Raw genomic sequence first — 19,910 nt, 5'->3', positions numbered from 1 at the left:
TGAGGCTGTATTTTTCTCTGTATCTTCTAACCTATATCTTAAGCCAGACCAGACTCAAATGCAGAGTTCACAACATGCTTTGAACAAATGTGTATGAAATCTATTCTTAATTGCTTACTTGAGCTACACAAAATAATATATAAATATTGGCAGCACATTCATTCTTCTTATTTTATTCCTATCCTGGAAAGTCCCTATTTGACACCAATGGAATGTGATAATTCCCTCATCTTGGAAAAATGTGGTCTAAACTTCCTATAATACTTTCATGGAATTGCAGGTTTAAGACTTCAACTTATCTGTGAAGTGGGCACATAACTCTTAGGTCACGAGTGTTTTGTGAGGATTAAACAATAATGCATGTATAGTCTATTACGGCATCTGGGCAAAATAGATGTACAAGAAATGTTAATTATCTTTTTCTCACTCTTTGCTTCTCTCCCCAACTAATAAAATATTCAGGATATTCTAACTTGTTAAATTATGCTGTTAATCCAGCAAATCATAAATGCTATAAAATCCACCCCACACCCCCCAAAAAATATGCAGCCAACTTCAACCCAGCAAAGCAGAAATGCCATGAGTTTTAGGGATATTCATATACCACACATGTCACTCTTTTGTTCCAGTACAGGAAACTCTTTGGTCTTGTGTGATGAATTCCAACAAAACATCTCAACTTGAAGCAAAACATCTTTTTTATTGAGGTACAATTGACATAAAACATTATATTAGTTTCAGATGTACAATGTAGTGATTCGACATTGGTGTACATTTCCAAATGACCACCACATAAGTCTAGCTGCCACCTGTCACCATACATGGTTAGTACAATATTATTGACTACATTTCCATGCTGTACTTGACATTTCCATGACTTTTTTATTTTATAACTGCAAGTTTGTACTTCTTGATCCCTTTCACCCATTCCCTCCCCCAACAACCTCACTCCTCTCTGGCAACTACCAATCTGTTCTCTGTATCTGTGAGTCTGGGTTTTGTCTTGCTTTGTTTGTTTTGTTTTTTAGATTGCCCATGTAAGTGAGACAGAGAAAGACAAACATGGCATGATTTCACCTTATGCAGCAAACGATTTTTGTCACATTTTCATCATTTGGCAATTTCTATAGGTGATGATAAAGCACTGAAGAGGATGGGGCATTTTAGACAAACACATTTACACAGACATATTTTGGATTGATTGGTTGCAAGGAGATAGTATCTGTTTTCTTTTTTCTTTTCTAATTTTGGAAAAAACAAAAAACATTGGAACGGAAATATATGCAAAAGCTTTTCAAATAGTATCTATTTTGGGCTCCCAGAGAGCTTAGCTGTAAAGGAAGGTGCTGAAATGTTGATGATGCCGAGTTTGAAATGAACATGTGCCTGAGCCAAGGTTACAGCCCTGAGGAGCCCCCTGCTTCAGCAGTCCCCCACGTAGAGGCAACGTGGGTTCACTCCACACTGTGAAATGGCTACACACTGTGAACACAAAAGTGAAATGACAGCATTTGGATGAACCTGCCAGTCTAATCTGCATTTTCTCACACAGGACCCATAATAGCCGTGGAAAAATTCTCCAATCAGACTATTCTACAGATAACAGATGACACCCCTCCTCTGGAGATGCAGATCTCTTGAATGAATCATTTAATTATATAGTGTTCCTTTCTTCTTTTCATTTTAAGTGGGAGGTGTGGTTTTGAGTTGTCTTTTGAAGAAAGTGGACTTGAACCTGTCATTAACTAGAAAACATTCAGAGAATTCCTCGGCAAATGCAATGGTTTTACACTATGATTTGAATTTTCAGGGAGAGCTTAGAATGGCCTCATTAGGCTCCTGCAAAGGAGACCTCTCCCATTTATTTTTAATTTTGTATCCTTGTTCCTGGGTGTGATAGGAGTGCCTGCTGTGTCCAGCTGCCACATCTCTCCTACCTTTTTGGTGGAAAAGTCTATCCCATTATCTTAGTTGACATTGTACATTATGGTTCCTAGAATTATTTCTGAGACAGTTGAAAAGTTTGCTGGGGGTGAAATGTGGGAGGGAGAGATGGGTTAAGAGCCAACTGCAGCAAAATTCCTCAGAGATAATATAGTGGTGTCTTAGCAAAACTCTTGATGAACAAAGAGTGTCTTCAGGCTAAGAGCCAGATGGTCTGGGCTTAAGGTAAGGAAAACTTAATTGCTTTGCATAAAAACATAGGTTTTCTATAGGCAGAACAGGAGGGAAGAGGGTAAAGATTCTCAGAAATAAAGAGATGCAAAAATTTGTGATAGAAAGAAATGACCACGTTTAAGATAAGAGGCAGGGGCTCTGGAAGATAAGTCATCCAAGAGATAGATCTTTGGGCTGACTTTAAAGCTACTTAATAATTATTACAACAATGTTCATTGAAGCACTATTCACAATAGCCAGGACAAGGAAGCAACTTAAGTGTCCATCAACGGATGAATGGATAAAGAAGATGTGGCACATATATACAATGCAATATTACTCAGCCATAAAAAGAAATGAAATTGATTTATTGGTAGCGAGGTGGATGGACCTAGAGACTGTCATACAGAGTGAAGTAAGAGAAAAACTATTTAAAAAAAATTATTTTTCTCAGAAAGAGAAAAATAAATACTGTATGCTAACACATATATATGGAATCTAAAAAAAAAAAAAGGTTCTGATGAACCTAGGAGCAGGACAGGAATAAAGACACAGACGTAGAGAATGGACTTGAGGATACAGGGAGGGGGAAGGGTAAGCTGGGATGAAGTGAGAGAGTAGCATTCACATATATACACTACCAAATGTAAATAGATAGCTAGTGGGAAGCAGTTGCATAGCACAGGGAGATTCAGCTTTGTCCTTTGTGACCATCTATAGGGGTGAGATAGGGAGGGTGGGAGGGAGAAGCAAGAGGGAGAGGATGTGGGGATATATGTATATGTATAGCTGATTCACTTTATTATACAGCAGAAGCTAACACAACATTGTAAAGCAATTATACTCCAATAAAGATGTTTAAAACAGTAATTATTACAAATTACTTGTTGATTGGCTCTTTACTATTTCTTTGTTGGCATGAACCTCCAAATTCAGTTAATTTCTGCTTGGAAAAATGTCAGAGCAGTGCCTTGAGGAAATAAAGGCCAAGGGTTTTTGTTTATTTGTTTGTTTGTTTTATTCTCATTATTATTTGGTACAGAAAAGGGAACAACTAAATGAAACAAGATAGGAGATTTGAGTGGAAACAGAATATTAGATTAATAAGGGATTATGAGAAATGCAACCTCCTGGAAGAATGTCCCAAAACACTGGGAAGTGGACAAATAACCCAGGTTGTCCATAATTTGTATACGAACATTTAATTCATTTTTATTTAGATGTCATCATTCAGCATAAACCTAAAGTCTTAAAGGCTTGGGGATTACTTGGATAGCAATCTCAATATTTTCACTCTAGATTTTTAGAGATATTTTGTTTAGTTAGCTATAAGTAATTTCTTTGCATGTAGACATGGATCTTCAGAATCTACACATAAAATCTAAACTCCTAAGGATTGTATATGTGACTTGTGGGCCCAAACTACTTCCCACCCACATTTCTTGCCTTTCCCTATAAGACTTTTCAACAAACCTGTTTGCAGAAGAAAAATTTTCCCAAATTTAACCTGGAATAGAAACGATTTACAGGAGTGGGTCATGACACCTTCTCTCTAGAAGAGAAAGAACACATGCTGGAGAAGAGAAATAATCTTCTAGAGTGGTAGAGTTCATAGAACCCTCCTTCTCAGGAGCAATTTGTATTCCTGGCAAAATGCTAAGTGATATTCTGCTGAACTCAAACAGGATTAATTCTTATTCTGGGAACTTCACCCTCCCAGTTGAAGGTCAGCTAATTGTCAAAGAATCCAATGGCCTTTAAGGAGATTTTCTTTTCTTTCTGTATCTAACATGATTATCTGTAATTAATAGATAATCCAACAAGTTTACTTATTCTTTCTCTTGTTCTACAAAATACCTACTAAGAGTAAACCCTTGAATAGGCCCATTCGGCCTTTTATAAAAGTATCTCATGCAAGACTGTAATAAAACTTTGACTCATACTTACAACCACGCTGTCTGAAGTTTTCTTTAATACACATGGTAAAATATTTTGGCTGCTTCAAAGCAGCCAAATACAAATTTGAGACCTACATAGTACAGGCAGCCTGGAGGCTAGAATTACATGAAATAAAAACAAACAAATCAAATCAAATATTTATTTGTGATTTGAGTAAATACATATATCTTAGAATTCCCTGTTGGAGTGTACTATAGATCTGTACCGTCTTATAGGTTAGCTATTGGGAACAGTGGCTATTGAGGATTTGAAATGTTACTTGTTCAATTGAGATTTTCTGTAAGGGTAAAATACACATCTGATTTTTAATACTCTATTTAAAAACAGTATGCAAAATATGTAATAATATTTACATTGATTACATGTAGAATACTATATTGGATAAAATTATATATATTAGTAAAATTAATTTTACCTGGCTTCCTTTTTTTTTTTATGTGACTTTAACTATGCACATGTAGCTTGTATTTGCAACACACATTGTATTTACATTGGTTGGCACTATTATAGATAATGAGAGAAATTTTTATTGGGTTTTTTTTCTTTTTTCTTTTTTTAATTTTGTTCATTTGGTTTTCAGTATGATTTCTAAGAGGGCTAGCTGTAAAAATTATGGAAAGAATTTTGACTTAACTTGGTATGGGATAATAATGAATGAAGCCCTCCATCTGATTGCAGACTAAAAAAGTAAATAGATCCTAGATTAAAGCACAACAGTAATTCTGTGTTTCCTTTTGTTTAACAAATATTTACTAAATTTCAAATATACACTGAGCATGGTACTATATCCTGGGGTTGCAGTGATAAACAAAGCAGGTGTTTTTCTTTTCCTCTCCTTTTTGCAGAGTAAGTGGGTATCAGCCATCACACCTGTAACTACAAGCATGGGGAATATCATAAAAAGGATTTTAAGTGGTGCTACTCGTAAATAACCAATAACCATTGATGAATAACCATTACTAACCTGGAGAGTTTTGAAGTGGACTCTGATTTAATATTTTTAAACCTGATACCTGAATGATCAATATATATTAGCTAAGTAAAGAGGGATCTTCGGTAAGGAAACTCTTCATTTAGGGCCATTCCTAGAGAGGAATTCTGCCAAGAGCCATCAGGTGCTGAGGGATGACTGTCCTGGTCCTAAAGGGAAAATTTGAGCAGCACAACACAGTGTTCACTACAGAATTTGTTAGGTTTGAGTTGCTCCAAAATATCCAACTGTGGCTGCTTATTGTATCCAGAAGTAGATTAACTGTAAACTAATGAATCTCAGGCTTCAGGAGCTTTCTCTGGCAGGGGTCCCTACTAAGGCTCTGGGAAGGACACTGGCAGTGAGTTGGTAGGATCCTATATGTTTGTGAGTTTGCAAAAGTAGATATTTTAACCACTATTTCTTCCCTCTACATCTCTAACTTTTCTCTGAATTCATTGGCAAGTTCACAGGTATTTAGGGATCTGGCCATGGGGAAGATAAAGTAGGGATTCATCACGTTTCATAAACATAAACTTAGAAGGTTATATTTTTAAAATTTAGACTCACTTTCAAGACTAGTTACTGTTAGCTATTCCAGCATGGGAAGGTCTTTCAGGAATAAGACTGGTGTACATTATGACACAAAAGTGCAGGGGTCATACAATGACATAAACATGTCCTTTGAAGCCTAGTGTCAGAAGCATGTGAATAATGGAGGAGCAATAAAGTTTAACATGTAAGGAACAAACATCTAATCTCTAGAAAATTATTCTAATCATTTGATGTACTGAATTGTAAACAGAAGAATCAGTTCTCATCAACACCTACTTAAAACAGAAGGTCTCTCCTGTCAAGGATATACTTGAGGTGGAAATGGTTCAGAAGAGAGGATTGTTCTGAAGAACATATGGGTGTTCTATGTGTCCATCAAGGATCTCACCTAAGGGAAATGGAGGTTATAAGGAAAACTTCCAGAGAGCTTGACACAGGTTCTCAGGAGTTGGCAGAACATAGAGTAGCCCTTTGGTTCTGGCTAAGAAAGTCTGTGAGCAAAAGCTCAGGAGTTGTCCTTTTCTGATATCAGAGCAAAAAGTAGAATGATGCAATCAATATATACTTCCCCTATGTACTGTCAGCATAAAGAGCTAGAAAAGAAGTATTGATCAAATCAAGGACACTGAAGTTGAGGTCCTAAGCAGAGAATCTCTCAGAAATCCACAAAAGTACTCAATGAAAGAACCATCAAAATGACATCCAATACCATAGGGGCACTGATGCTGGCTCACAACACTGCCAGCCATTTCCCTCAAATTACCTCTTCTGCTGAAACTATCAGGGATAGCAGTTGAATAATATGGGGTGGAAGAAAAAGAAAGAAGCCAACTTTCACCCACTGCCAACTGCAAACTCCCAAGGTTAAATCAGATCTAGGGCTTTAAATTGGCTAAGAGTTTTGAATGTTTATTATTGCATTAGCCTAAACCAGAGTTATTTGATGATTCAACCAGAGCAGATTTTTAACGTCAAAAAAGCGTAGAAGGGTGGGAAGCATCAGCAAAGTTGTGGAATAATTCTAAAATTTCAAGCAGAAATAGAGAAAGTGCCATCCCAGAGAGTGGAATTGAGGGGACAGTGGAAGAAAGAATAAAGCTAGTTATTATATACCTTCTCAAGCCCAGTTTGACAATAAAACAAGTTACACATATTTGAGTTCATTCAGATTGTAATTTTTCATTTTTGTGTATTGAAAAATTAGTTCAATGTTGGATATATACTGGTCACAGAATACATTTTTAATAAATAAATGCTTCGTGTGTGTGTGTGTGTGTACGTTATGTAATGTAGTATTTGGGGGAGAGAGGTACTGAAAAGAAGTATCCTGTCTGACTTTGGAACTGGCTAAAGACATGACCTTACCAGTTGGGAAGTCGGGAAGGTAATTTTTCACAGCTATAGGCACCGATGAAGTGCTAAACCCAGTAGGGTTCAGAGGTCTAAGAGGATGAATTTCTTATACTTTATCAGCACTCATGAGTGGATATTTAACTACCAAGCTAATCACAAAAGGTTTACATCATCGGAATTAATGAGGAATTAAAACACTTGACTGAATCAAGGGAAATTTTTCAAAGTTATCTGCCATAGGCTATTGATCTCTCAGCAGTTCATTAAACACCTGAAGCAAACATTGCCCTGAGCTGGAAGGGCAATGGGTGGGAGCACAAGAGATTTACAGATGGAACAGGGATGTGATCCATCAGTATCTTCTTTGTCTCTCCTTGTCCACCCCCACTCTTATCCCAGATCTCTTTTCTGTTGATGTGTTGACCTTCTTAGAAGGTCTCCTGTGATTAATGAAGTCAGATAAATATAAGAATGTCCAACACAGAGGTTTAGAAATCATGTAACCTGATGGTCCTTTTTCCTAAAGCTGTATTTGACCAGAGCAAATCCTGACTAAGGAATCAAACTGTGCTTTCCATAAACCAGATATTTACTATTTTTACTACTTTTCTAGTTTGACTTCCACACTCCCCCCTCTTTAAATTCCAGAGTAAATCATGCCTCATGTGGAAAATCCCTCACAGGCACCCTGTCTCATAGCCATATATTAACTGTTGCTAATTGCATAATATAGGAGCTTCTTTAAAATATGTGGAAATATAGAAGGAAAGGGAAAGTGATACTTAAGCAGGAATAGAAGCTGAGTGTTATCTTGAAAGTTGATTTAAAAAATCAAAGTCATTTAATAATTTTTCAAGTATAGAAGAACCAACAGATATCAAATCTCCTAATGAAATAATAGTAGATAACTAGTGCATGGAAGATCAATAGATAGATCCATAGATAGATATATAGTTAAATTTATACTTATACTTTAATGAATGTATTTAAATTAATTTTATTCCTTTCTCCTGGATCATTGACCAGTTTAACATATATTTATTAGCCACCTATATTGTTAGGAAGTGTGCTACATAATTAAGGAGAGAAGACAAGTAGGAGGTAGCCATGACTTGAGGGATCACAGTCTTTAAGAGACAACAAGTGAACAGAGAATCATAAGACAGGTAAACTGAGCTCTGATAGAGGCACTCTGCTTTCCAGGAATCTCAGCAAAAGGGTCGCCAGTGTTGGAGGGTGTTATGGACTGAATTGTGTCACCCTCCCCAAATCCATATGTTGAAATCCTAATTCTCAGGGCCTCAGAATGTGACTGTGTTTGAGATAGGGTCTTTTAAGAGGTAATTAAGGTAAAACGGGGTCATTAGGGTGGCTCTAATCCAGTACAATTTAGAGGAGATTAGGACACAGACACACACAGAGGGAAGACCAGGTAAGGACACAGGGAGAAGAGGCCATCTAGAGCCCAAGAAAAGAAGCCTCAGAAGAGACCAAACCTACTGATACCTTATTTTTTTACTTTTAGCTTACAGGACTGTGAGACAGTAAGTTTCTGTTGCTTAAGCCACCCAGTCCGTGTTAATTTGTTACAGCAGCCCTAGCAAACCAATACAGAGGGCAAGTGTCTGTGAAGGGTATCCTAACTTTATCAGGTTCTGACATTATCAATGGAGGCAGATTTAGGGGAAATGATAGTGTCTGTCTCCAAACAGAGAGAACAATACATGCAAAATTCAGGCAATGAGAGAGAGCAGGGAACATTAAAAGACTCAAAGTGTGAAATGCAAATCAAAACCACAATGAGGTATCACTTCACACGAGTCAGAATGGTTGTCATCGAAAAGTCTACAAGTAATAAATGCTGGCGAGGGTATGGAGAAAAGGGAACCCTCCTACACTGTCAGTGGGAATATAAACTAGTGAAGTCACTATGGAGAACAGTGTGGAGTTTCCTTAAAAAATTAAAAATAGAACTGCCATATGACTCAGCAATCCCACTCTTGGGCATATATTCAGAAAAGACAAAAACTCTACTTGAAAAGATACATGCACCCCAGTGTTCATAGCAGCACTATTTACAATAGCCAATACATGAAAGCAACCCAAATATCCATTGACAGATGAATGGATAAAAAAGATGTGAGATATACATAGATAGATAGATAGATAGATAGATAGATAGATAGATAGATAGATAGATATAATGGAATATTACTCAGCCATAAAAAAATGAAATAATTCCATTTACAGCAACATGGATGGACCTAGAGATTATCATACTAAGTGAAGTAAGACAGAGAAAGGCAAATGTCACATGATATCACATATGTGGAATCTAAAAAATGATACAAATGAACTTATTTACAAAACATAAGAAATAGGCTCACAGCCATAGAAAACAAATTTATGGTTACCAAAGGGAGAAGGGCAGAGAGGGAGAGGTAAATTAGGAGTCTGGGATTAACAGATACACACTACTATATATAAGATAAACAACAAGGACCTACTGTATAGCACAGGGAACTATATTCAATATCTTGTAATAACCTATTCTGGAAAAGATTCTGAAAAAGAATATATATATACACATATATATCTGAATTACTTTACTGTACACCCGAAACTAAAACAACATTGTGAATCAACTACACTTCGATAAAACAAAGCAAAACAAAACCCTAATTGTATCTGACTAGAGGACAAAATGGGAATATGCATGGCAAGTTGAATCTGGGCTCTCAGCAGGGTTCAGATCTCAGAGGGTAGCAAGTGGCTGGTTAACAGGAGCCACTGACTTCCTAGCAAGAAAATAAAAAGAGTCCTACAGTGTTGAGGATGATACATTGGCAATGTTGAATTTCACACTCTGCTTCATCTTTGGACATTTTGAACATTCTCTGCTTTGTGACTATTTGCTAACCTCACCTGTAATGGGGAAAGCCATATGATAGAACCCACAAAAAAGCCACCTTTACAAAAGGACATTAATTTATTGGCAGAGATTCTGAGGGGTGCTAGAATGGACTGATCACAACAGATGGTGACAGGTAGCTTGAGAAAGTGAACAGCTTCATGTCTGTGTTTCTTTTTCATGATTTCAAATTTATAACAAAATTAATACAACTTATCACCAGAGATTGACGGTATTTCAAAAGCAATGAGTAACCACAGGCGTGAAGCATTTTACTATATATCTGAACACAGTCATTAGTTAAAACAAGAAATGTCCTTTAAACTATGAGATGGATGACTGGATAAGTGAATAGAATTCAGCCGCTGGCTAATATTATTTGATAATACAACTGAGATTATGTTTTATAAAGCAAGATTTGACCATATTAAGGAAGAAGCCCAAGTCATACTATATTGAAAGAAGAAGCCTTGAATAATGGTTAAATGCATTGATTACGGAACCACAGGCTCTCAGTTCAAATCCTACCTCTACCACGTATTAGCTGTTTAATCTCAGGAAAGTAACACAGCCACTCTGTGCTTCATTTTTCTCATATTAAAGTCATTTTAAGAATGATGACAGCATGCATTATGGGATGTGCCCACTGCTATAATAAATGTTTTATATATACATATATGTATTATCTTCTTTAATCCTCGGAACAACCTGTAAATATAAGCATTATCATTAACCCCATTTTATTCATCAAGAAACTGGGACAGAGAGTGGTTAATTAACCAGCCCAAAGTCACACAGCTAGTAGTGACAAAGTTGAGATGTGAACCCAGATGATCTCTCTCCAGGGTCTATGCTTTCTTTATAATCTACTAGTTCCATAAGATTATTAGAACTATTATTGTTATTATTATAAATACTTACTATAGGCACACACTCTCCATTCAATTAACTTACTCCATACCTAGGTGTTTTTGCACATATCTGATCTCACCTTATCCTGAGCCTTAAGCAGATTGTCTCGAACTAGACCTCGGTTCCCGTCTTCCTATCCAGCACTCTGGCTGGCACCTTCCTCCCGAAGGGTCTCAGTTCTCCAGAATTGCCTTCAGTTGTATGCTCACTGGTACCTGGATTTCGCTGTTGGATCAATGCTTCCTTGCTCAGTTCTTTGGTTTTGGTTCCAGGATATCTTCAACTTTTTCATTCTCTTCCCTTAAAGCTCCTTCACATCGGACCCATTTCACCTTCAACTCTGGGCCTGCTTCTTGCTCACTGGCACCAACTGACTTCTCCAACAACAAATGACTTTCTTCCCCCTCCTCTCTTGATGTAAAACTTCATGTTTTCCAACAAAATAAGGGAGTCCAGAATGTATAAATTCAGGTGGAATGTAGTTTGTGAGAGCCTGAGCTTTGGAGAAGGAAACCTTCAATTTGAACTTGACCCTATCATTTGTTAATCGTGTGACCTCAGATGAAGTTCTTGATGTCCCTGAAACCAGGTAACTTTTCGTACCATGTAGATGACATCAGCCCCACCCTCAGAGAGTTGCCTTAAGGATTAAAAGAGGCAACATGTGCAAATGCCTGGGTGCAGGTCACAGTACTCAGTAAGTCCTCAGTAAAGTGATATGTTTATTATTTTTAATTTTGCTTAAGGTAATGTAATTTACATTGCCAGAACTATTAGATACACAAGCAACAAATGACAAGGCACATGGGATCATAAATTTTCCCCGCTTAAAACCTGCAAAATCTTCTAATTACCTCCTAAATGAGTTTCCTAAGTTGATATCTGCTTCTCTCTTTTACCTCATAGCCATCTATCCTGCCATGCTTTATATTCCAATAACAAATTATATTCTTCCTCAAAAATCACCATATGTCTTTGCATTTACAGAGTGCGTTCCTTAATACTAAGAATCTCCATTCATTCATTTCCCAACCTGGAAAGGTCCTACTAAACCTTAAGAATCCAACTCAAGTAAAGATCCCTCCTCTACCCTCTTTGAGAATCCAGGCTCACAATCTCCAACTGAAGCTGAACCAATGTTCCTCTCTGTGCAACCCGTGGGCCTTGAAAGTGCATCCAGTAGCATGCTCGTTCTGATAAATTTATACATTTTTAGTAATAGCCCTATCATTCTAGGTCTCACCTAGATTCTGAGTTCTTTATCCCATCACTGGTATGTCCTCAAGACTTAGTAAAGATTCCTGATACTTACCAGGAGTCCAAGTTTTGAATGAATGAATCGACGCATGAGAACGTTTATGAATAGTAGTAAATTAGACTATTTTTAAGGCACTTTCTGCCAAGTTCCAGTAGCTGCAACCAGAGATCACAGATAGAGGGGTTTCTCTATATATTTTCAAGAATTTGATGTAAAGTTTCTGTGTTACCTAGTTTGAAGGTTGATATATATTACATCTTAAGCATATGTTTGATCTTTACATAGTTGGCTTCAATTTCCCTCTATAAATTGTGACAATTGGCATAAATAATACTCTGGGTTTTTTTCCTAACACTCTATGCCCATGTTGAGGCAGCACTGTGGAAGAGAAGGGATATGTGCTTTAGACCCATACTGCTTATTAGCTGGATAGACTCTAGCTACTTATTTTTGCTTAGGCAGTTTCTCTCCATCTTTAAAGAGGGTTTATAATCCCAATTTGCAAGGCTTTGTTAAAAATTAAAAATCATAATATTATACATTAATGTGCAGAATTTAAAAAGCACTAAATAGAAAATATCACTATTAATTATTGATTACTATTGACATACTATTTCATTTTTAACATCTTTATTGGAGTATAATTGCTTTACAAGGGTGTGTTAGTTTCTGCTTTATAACAAAGTGAATCAGCTATACATATACATATATCCCCATATCTCCTCCCTCTTGCGTCTCCTTCCCACCCTCCCTATCCCACCCCTCTAGGTGGTCACAAAGCACCGAGCTGATCTCCCTGTGCTATGCAGCTGCTTCCCACTACCTATCTATTTTACATTTGGTAGTGTATATATATCCATGCCACTCTCTCACTTCGCCCCAGCTTACCCTTTTCTACATCTGCATCTTTATTCCTGTCCTGCCCGTAGGTTCTTCAGAACCAATTTTTTTTTTTTTAGATTCCATATATATGTGTTAGCATACAGTATTTGTTTTTCTCTGACTTCACTCTATATGATAGACTCTAGGTGCATCCACCTCACTACAAATAACTCAATTTTGTTACTTTTTATGGCTGAGCAATATTCCACTGCATATATGTGCCATATCTTCTTTATCCACTCATCTGTCCATGGACACTTAGGTTGCTTTCATGTCCTGGCTATTGTAAATAGAGCTGAAATGAACACTGTGGTACATGACTCTTTTTGAATTATGTTTTTCTCAGGGTATATGCCCAGTAGTGGAATCACTGGGTCATATGGTAGTTCTATTTTTAGTTTTTGAAGGAACCTCCATACTGTTTTCCATACTGGCTGTACCAGTTTACATTCCCACTAACAGCGCAGGAGGGTTCCCTTTTCTCCACACCCTCTCCAGCATTTATTCTTTGTAGATTTTTTCATGATGGCCATTCTGACTGGTGTGAGGTGATACTTCATTGTAGTTTTGATTTGCATTTCTCTAATGATTAGTGATGTTGAGTATCATTTCATGTGTTTGCTGGCAATCTCTATATTGTCTTTAGAGTAATGTCTATTTAGGTCTTCTGCCCATTTTTGGATTGGGTTGTTTGTTTATATGATATTGAGCTGCATGAGGTGCTTGTATATTTTGGAGGTTAATTCTTTATCAGTTGCTTCATTTGCAAATATTTTCTCCCATTCTGAGGGTTGTCTTTTGGTCTTGTTTATGGTTTCCTTTGCTGTGCAAAGCTTTTAAGTTTCATTAGGTCCCATTTGTTTATTTTTGTTTTTATTTCCATTTCTCTATTTCCTGTTTCCTCCACCTATGTTTTTCCTTCTCAAGATCGCTTTGGCTATTCGGGGTCTTTTGTGTTTCCATACAAATTGTGAAATTTTTTGTTCCAGTTCTGTGAAAAATGCCAGTGGTAGTTTGATAGGAATTGCATTGAATCTGTATATTGCCTTGGGTAGTATAGTCATTTTCATAATGTTGATTCTTCCAGTCCAAGAACATGGTATATCTCTCCATCTGTTTGTATCATCTTTAATTTGTTTCATCAGTATCTTATAATTTTCTGCATACAGGTCTCTTGTCTCCTTAAGTAGGTTTATTCCTAGATATTTTATTCTTTTTGTTGCAATGGTAAATGAGAGTGTTTTCTTAATTCCACTTTCAGATTTTTCATCATTAGTGTATAGGAATGCAAGAGATTTCTGTACATTAATTTTGAATCCTGCTACTTTACCAAATTCATTGATTAGCTCTAGGCCATTTGTTTATTTTTGTTTTTATTTCCATTTCTCTAGGAGGTGGGTCAAAAAGGATCTTGCTGTGATTTATGTCATACAGTGTTCTGTCTATGTTTTCCTCTAAGAGTTTGATAGTGTCTGGCCTTATATTTAGGCTTTTAATCCATTTTGAGTTTATTTTTGTGTATGGTGTTAAGGAGTGTTCTAATTTCATTCTTAACATGCAGCTGTCCAGTTTCCCCAGCAACACTTATTGAAGAGGCTGTCTTTTCTCCATTGTATGCCCTTGCCTCCTTTATCAAAGATAAGGTGACCATATGTGTGTGTGTTTATCTCTGGGCTTTCTATCCTGTTCCATTGATATATATTTCTGTTATTGTCCCAGTTCCATACTGTCTTGACTACTGTAGATTTGTAGTATAGTCTCAATTCCGGGAACCTAATTCCTCCAGCTCCATTTTTCTTTCTCAAGATTGCTTTGGCTATTTGGAGTCTTTTGTGTTTCCAAACAAATTGTGCAATATTTTGTTCTAGTTCCGTGAAAAATGCCATTGGTAGTTTGATAGGGATTGCAGTGAATCTATCAATTGTTTTGGATAGTATAGTCATTTTCACAGTGTTGATTCTTCCAATCCAAGAACATGGTATATCTCTCCATCTGTTTGTATCATCTTTAATTTCTTTCATCATTGTATTATAGTTTTCTGCATACATGTGTTTTGTATCATTAGGTAGGTTTATTCCTAGGTATTTTATTCTTTTTGTTGCAGTGGTAAATGGGAGTGTTTCCTTAATTTCTCTTTCAGATTTTTTCATCATTAATATATAGGAATGCAAGAGATTTCTGTGCATTGATTTTGTATCCTGCTACTTTACCAAATTCATTGATTAGCTCTAGTAGTTTTATGGTAGCATCTTTAGGATTCTTTATGTATAGTATCATGTCATCTGCAAACAGTGACAGCTTTACTTCTTCTTTTCCAATTTTGATTCATTATTTTTTTTTTCTCTGATTGCTGTGGCTACAACTTCCAAAACTATGTTGAATAATAGTGGTAAGAGTGGACATCACCTTGTCTTGTTCCTGATCTTAGAGGAAATGGTTTCAATTTTTCACCATTGAGAATGATGTTGTCTGTGGGTTTCTCATATATGGCCTTTATTATGTTGATGTAAGTTCCCTCTATGCCTACTTTCTGGAGGGTTTTTATCATAAATGGGTGTTGAATGTTGTCAAAAGCTTTTTCTGCATCTATTGAGATTATCATATGGTTTTTGTCATTCAAATTGTTAATATGGTGTATCACATTGATTGATTTGCATATATTAAAGAATCCTTGCATTCCTGGGATAAAACTGACTTGATCATGGTGTATGATTTTAATGTGCTGCTGGATTCTCTTTGCTAGTATTTTGTTGAGGATTTTTGCTTCTTTCTTCATCAGTGATATTGGCCTGTAGTTTTCTTTCTTTGTGACATCTTTGTCTGGTTTTGGTATCACAGTGATGGTGGCCTTGTAGAATGAGTTGGGGAGTATTCCTTCCTCTGCTATATTTTGGAAGAGTAGGATAGGTGTTAGCTCTTCTCTAAATGTTTGATAAAATTCGCCTGTGAAGCCATCTGCTCCTGGGCTTTTGTTTGTTGGAATATTTTTAATCACAGCGTCAATTTCACTGCTTGTGACTGGACTGTTTACGTTTTCTATTTCTTCTTGTTTCAGTCTCAGGAGGTTGTGCTTTTCTAAGAATTTTTCCATTTCTTCCAGGTTGTCCGTTTTATTGGCATATACTTGCTTGTAGTAATCTCTCATGATCCTTTGTATTTCCATAGTGTCAGTTGTTACTTCTTTTTCATTTCTAATTCTATTGATTTGTGCCTTCTCCCTTTTTTTCTTGATGAATCTGGCTAATGGTTTATTAATTTTGTTTATCTTCTCAAAGAACCAGCTTTTAGTTTTATTGAGCTTTGCAATTGTTTTCTTCATTTCTTTTTCATTTCTTTCTGATCTGATCTTTATGATTTATTTCTGTCTGCTAACTTTGCAGCTTTTTTGTTCTTCTTTCTCTAATTGCTTAGGTGTAAGGTTAGGTTGTTTATTTGAGATGTTTCTTGTTTCTTGAGGTAGGATTTTATTGCTATAAACTTCCCTCTTAGAATTGCTTTTGCTGCATCCCATGAGTTTTGGGTTTTCATGTTTTCATTGTCATTTGTTTCTAGGTATTTTTTGATTTCCTCTTTGATTTCTTCAGTGACTTCTTGGTTGTTTAGTAGTGTATTGTTTAGCCTCCATGCGTTTGTATTTTTTACACATTTTTTTCCTGTAATTGATATCTAGTCTCATAGTGTTGTGGTCGGAAAAGGTACTTGATACGATTTCAATTTTCTTAAATTACCAAGGCTTGATTTGTGACTCAAGATATGATCTATCTTGGAAAATGTTCCATGAGCACTTGAGAAGAAAGTGTATTCTGCTGTTTTTGGATGGAATGTCCTATAAATATCAATTAAGTCCATCTTGTTTAATGTATCATTTAAAGCTTGTGTTTCCTTATTTATTTTCATTTTGGATGATCTGTCCATTGGTGAAAGTAGGGTATTAAAGTCCCCTACTATGAGTGTGTTACTCTCGATTTCCCCTTTTATGGCTGTTAGCATTTGCCTTACGTACAGAGGTGCTACTATGTTGGGTGCATAAATATTTACAATTGTCATATCTTCTTCTTGGATTGATCCCTTGATCATTGTGTAGTTTCCTTCTTTGTCTCTTGGAATAGTCTTTATTTTAAACTCTATTATGTCTGTTATGAGAATTGCTACTCCAGTTGTCTTTTGATTTCCTTGCATGGAATATCTTTTTCCATCCCCTCACTTTCAGTCTGTATGTGTCCCTATGTCTGAAGTGGGTCTCTTGTAGACAGCATATACACGCTTCTTATTTTTGTATCCATTCGGCCAGTCTATCTCTTTTGGTTGGAGCATTTAATCCATTTACATTTAAGGTAGTTATCGATATGTATGTTCCTATTCCCATTTTCTTAATTGTTTTGGGTTTGTTATTGTAGGTATTTTCCGTCTCTTGTGTTTCCTGCCTAGAGAAGTTCCTTTAGCATTTGTTGTAAAGCTGGTTTGGTGGTACTGAATTCTCTTAGCTTTTGCTTGTCTGTAAAGGTTTTGATTTCTCCATCGAATCTGAACCAGATCCTTGCTGGGTAGAGTAATCCTAGTTGTAGTTTTTTTCCCTTTCATCACTTTAAATATGTCCTGCCACTCCCTCTTAGCTTGCAGAGTTTCTGCTGAAAGATCAGCTGTTAACCTTATGGGGATTCCCTTGTATGTTATATGTTGCTTTTCCCTTTCTGCTTTTAATATTTTTCTTTGTATTTAATTTTTGATAGTTTGATTAATATGTGTCTTGGTGTGTTTCTCCTTGGATTTATCCTGTATGTGACTCTCTGTACTTCCTGGACTTCACTATTTCCTTTCCCATATTAGGGAAGATCTCAACTATAATCTCTTCAAATATTTTCTCGGTCCCTTTCTTTTTCTCTTCTTCTTCTGGGACCCCTACAATTCGAATGTTCGTGCATTTAATGTTGTCCCAGAGTTCTCTGAGACTGTCCTCAATTCTTTTCATTCTTTTTTCTTTATTCAGCTCTGTGGTAGTTATTTCCACTATTTCATATTCTGGCTCACTTAACCATTCTTCTGCCTCAGTTATTCTGCTATTGATTCCTTATAGAGAATTTTAATTTTAATTTCATTTATTGTGTTATCATTGTTTGTTTGCTCCTTAGTTCTCCTAGGTCCTTGTTAAACGTTTCTTGTATTTTCTCCATCCTACTTCCAAGATTTTGGATCATCTTTACTATCATTATTCTGAATTCTTTTTTAGGTAGATTGCCTATTTCATCTTCATTTGTTTGGTCTGGTGGGGTTTTACCTTCCCCCTTCATCTGCTGTATGCTTCTCTGTCTTCTCATTTTGCTTACTTTACTGTGTTTGGGGTCTCCTTTTCGCAGGTTCATAGTTCCTTTTGTTTTTGGTGTTTGCCCCCAGTAGCTAAGGTTGGTTCAGTGGGTTGTGTAGGCTTCCTGTTGGAGGAGACTGGTGCCTGTGTTCTGGTGGATGAGGCTGGATGTTGTCTTTCTGCTGAGCAGGACCATATACAGTGGTATGTTTTGGAGTGTCTGTGACCTTATGATTTTAGGCAGCCTCTCTGCTAATGGGTGTGGTTGTGTTCCTGTCTTGCTAGTTGTTTGGTGTAGGGTGTCCAGCACTGTAGCTTGCTGGTTGTTGAGTGGAGCTGGGTGTTCGCATTAAGATGGACATCTCTGGGAGAGCTTTCACCGTTTGATATTACATGGAGCCAGGAGGTCTCTGGTGGACCAATGTCCTGAACTTGGCTCTCCCACCTCAGAGGCATAGGCCTGACACTCATCTGGAGCACCAATACCCTGTCAGCCACACAGCTCAATTTTGGGATGACTCATTGTCTATTCAGGTATTCCAGAGAGGCAGAGTACATCAAGTTGATTGTGGAGATTTAATCTGCTGCTCCTGAGGCTGCTGGGAGAGATTTCCCTTTCTCGTCTTTGTTCACGGCTTCTGTGGTTCCGTTTTGGATTTGGCCCCATCTCTGCATGTAGGTCGCCTGAGGGCATCTGTTCTTCGCTCAGACAGGATGTGGTTAAAGTAGCAGCTGATTAGGGGGCTCTGCCTCACTCAGGCCGTGGGAAGGGAGGGGTACGGAATGTGGGGCAAGCCTGTGGCGGCAGAGGCTGGTATGACATTGCACCAGCCTGAGGCGCGCAGTGAGTTCTCCCCGGGAAGTTGTCCCTGGATCATGGGACCCTGGCAGTAGGGGGCTGCACAGTCTCTGGGGAGGGGAGGGGAGGATAGTGACCTGTGCTTGCACACAGGCTTCTTGGTGGCTGCAGCAGCAGCCTTAGCATTTCATGCCCGTCTCTCATGTCTGCGCTGATAGCCGCGGCTCATGCCCATCTCTGGAGCTTGTTTAGGTGGCGCTCTGAATCCTCTCTCCTTGCGCATCCCAAAACAATGGTCTCTTCCCTCTTAGGCAGTTCCAGACTTTTTCGCGGACTCTTTCTCAGCTAGCTGTGGCGCACTAGCCCCCTTCAGGCTGTGTTCACGCAGCCAACCCCAGTCCTCTCCCTGGGATCTGACCTCCGAAGCCAGAGCCTCAGCCCCCAACCCCCACCCGTCCTGGTGGGTGAGCAGACAAGACTGTTAGGCTGGTGAGTGCTGGTCAGCACCAATCCTCTGTGCGGGAATCTCTCTGCTTAGCCCTCTGCACCCCTGTTGCTGCGCTCTCCCCCATGGCTCTGAAGCTTCCCCATTGCCACCCCCCCATCTCCGACAGTGAAGGGGCTTCCTAGTGTTTGGAAACTTTTCCTCCTTCACAGCTCCCTCCCAGTGGTGCATGTCCCATCCCTATTCTTTTGTCTCTTTTTTTTTTCTTTTTTCTTTTGCCCTACCTCTGTATGTGGGGAGTTTCTTGCCTTTTGGGAAGTCTGAGGTCTTCTGCCAGCATTCAGTAGGTGTTCTGTAGGAGTTGTTCCACTTGTACATGTATTTCTGATGTATTTGTGAGAAGGAAA

The sequence above is a fragment of the Tursiops truncatus genome, chromosome 5, assembly GCF_011762595.2.
Source record: "Tursiops truncatus isolate mTurTru1 chromosome 5, mTurTru1.mat.Y, whole genome shotgun sequence".
Taxonomy (NCBI): domain Eukaryota; kingdom Metazoa; phylum Chordata; class Mammalia; order Artiodactyla; family Delphinidae; genus Tursiops; species Tursiops truncatus.
Note: the sequence above shows the minus strand (reverse complement) of the source record.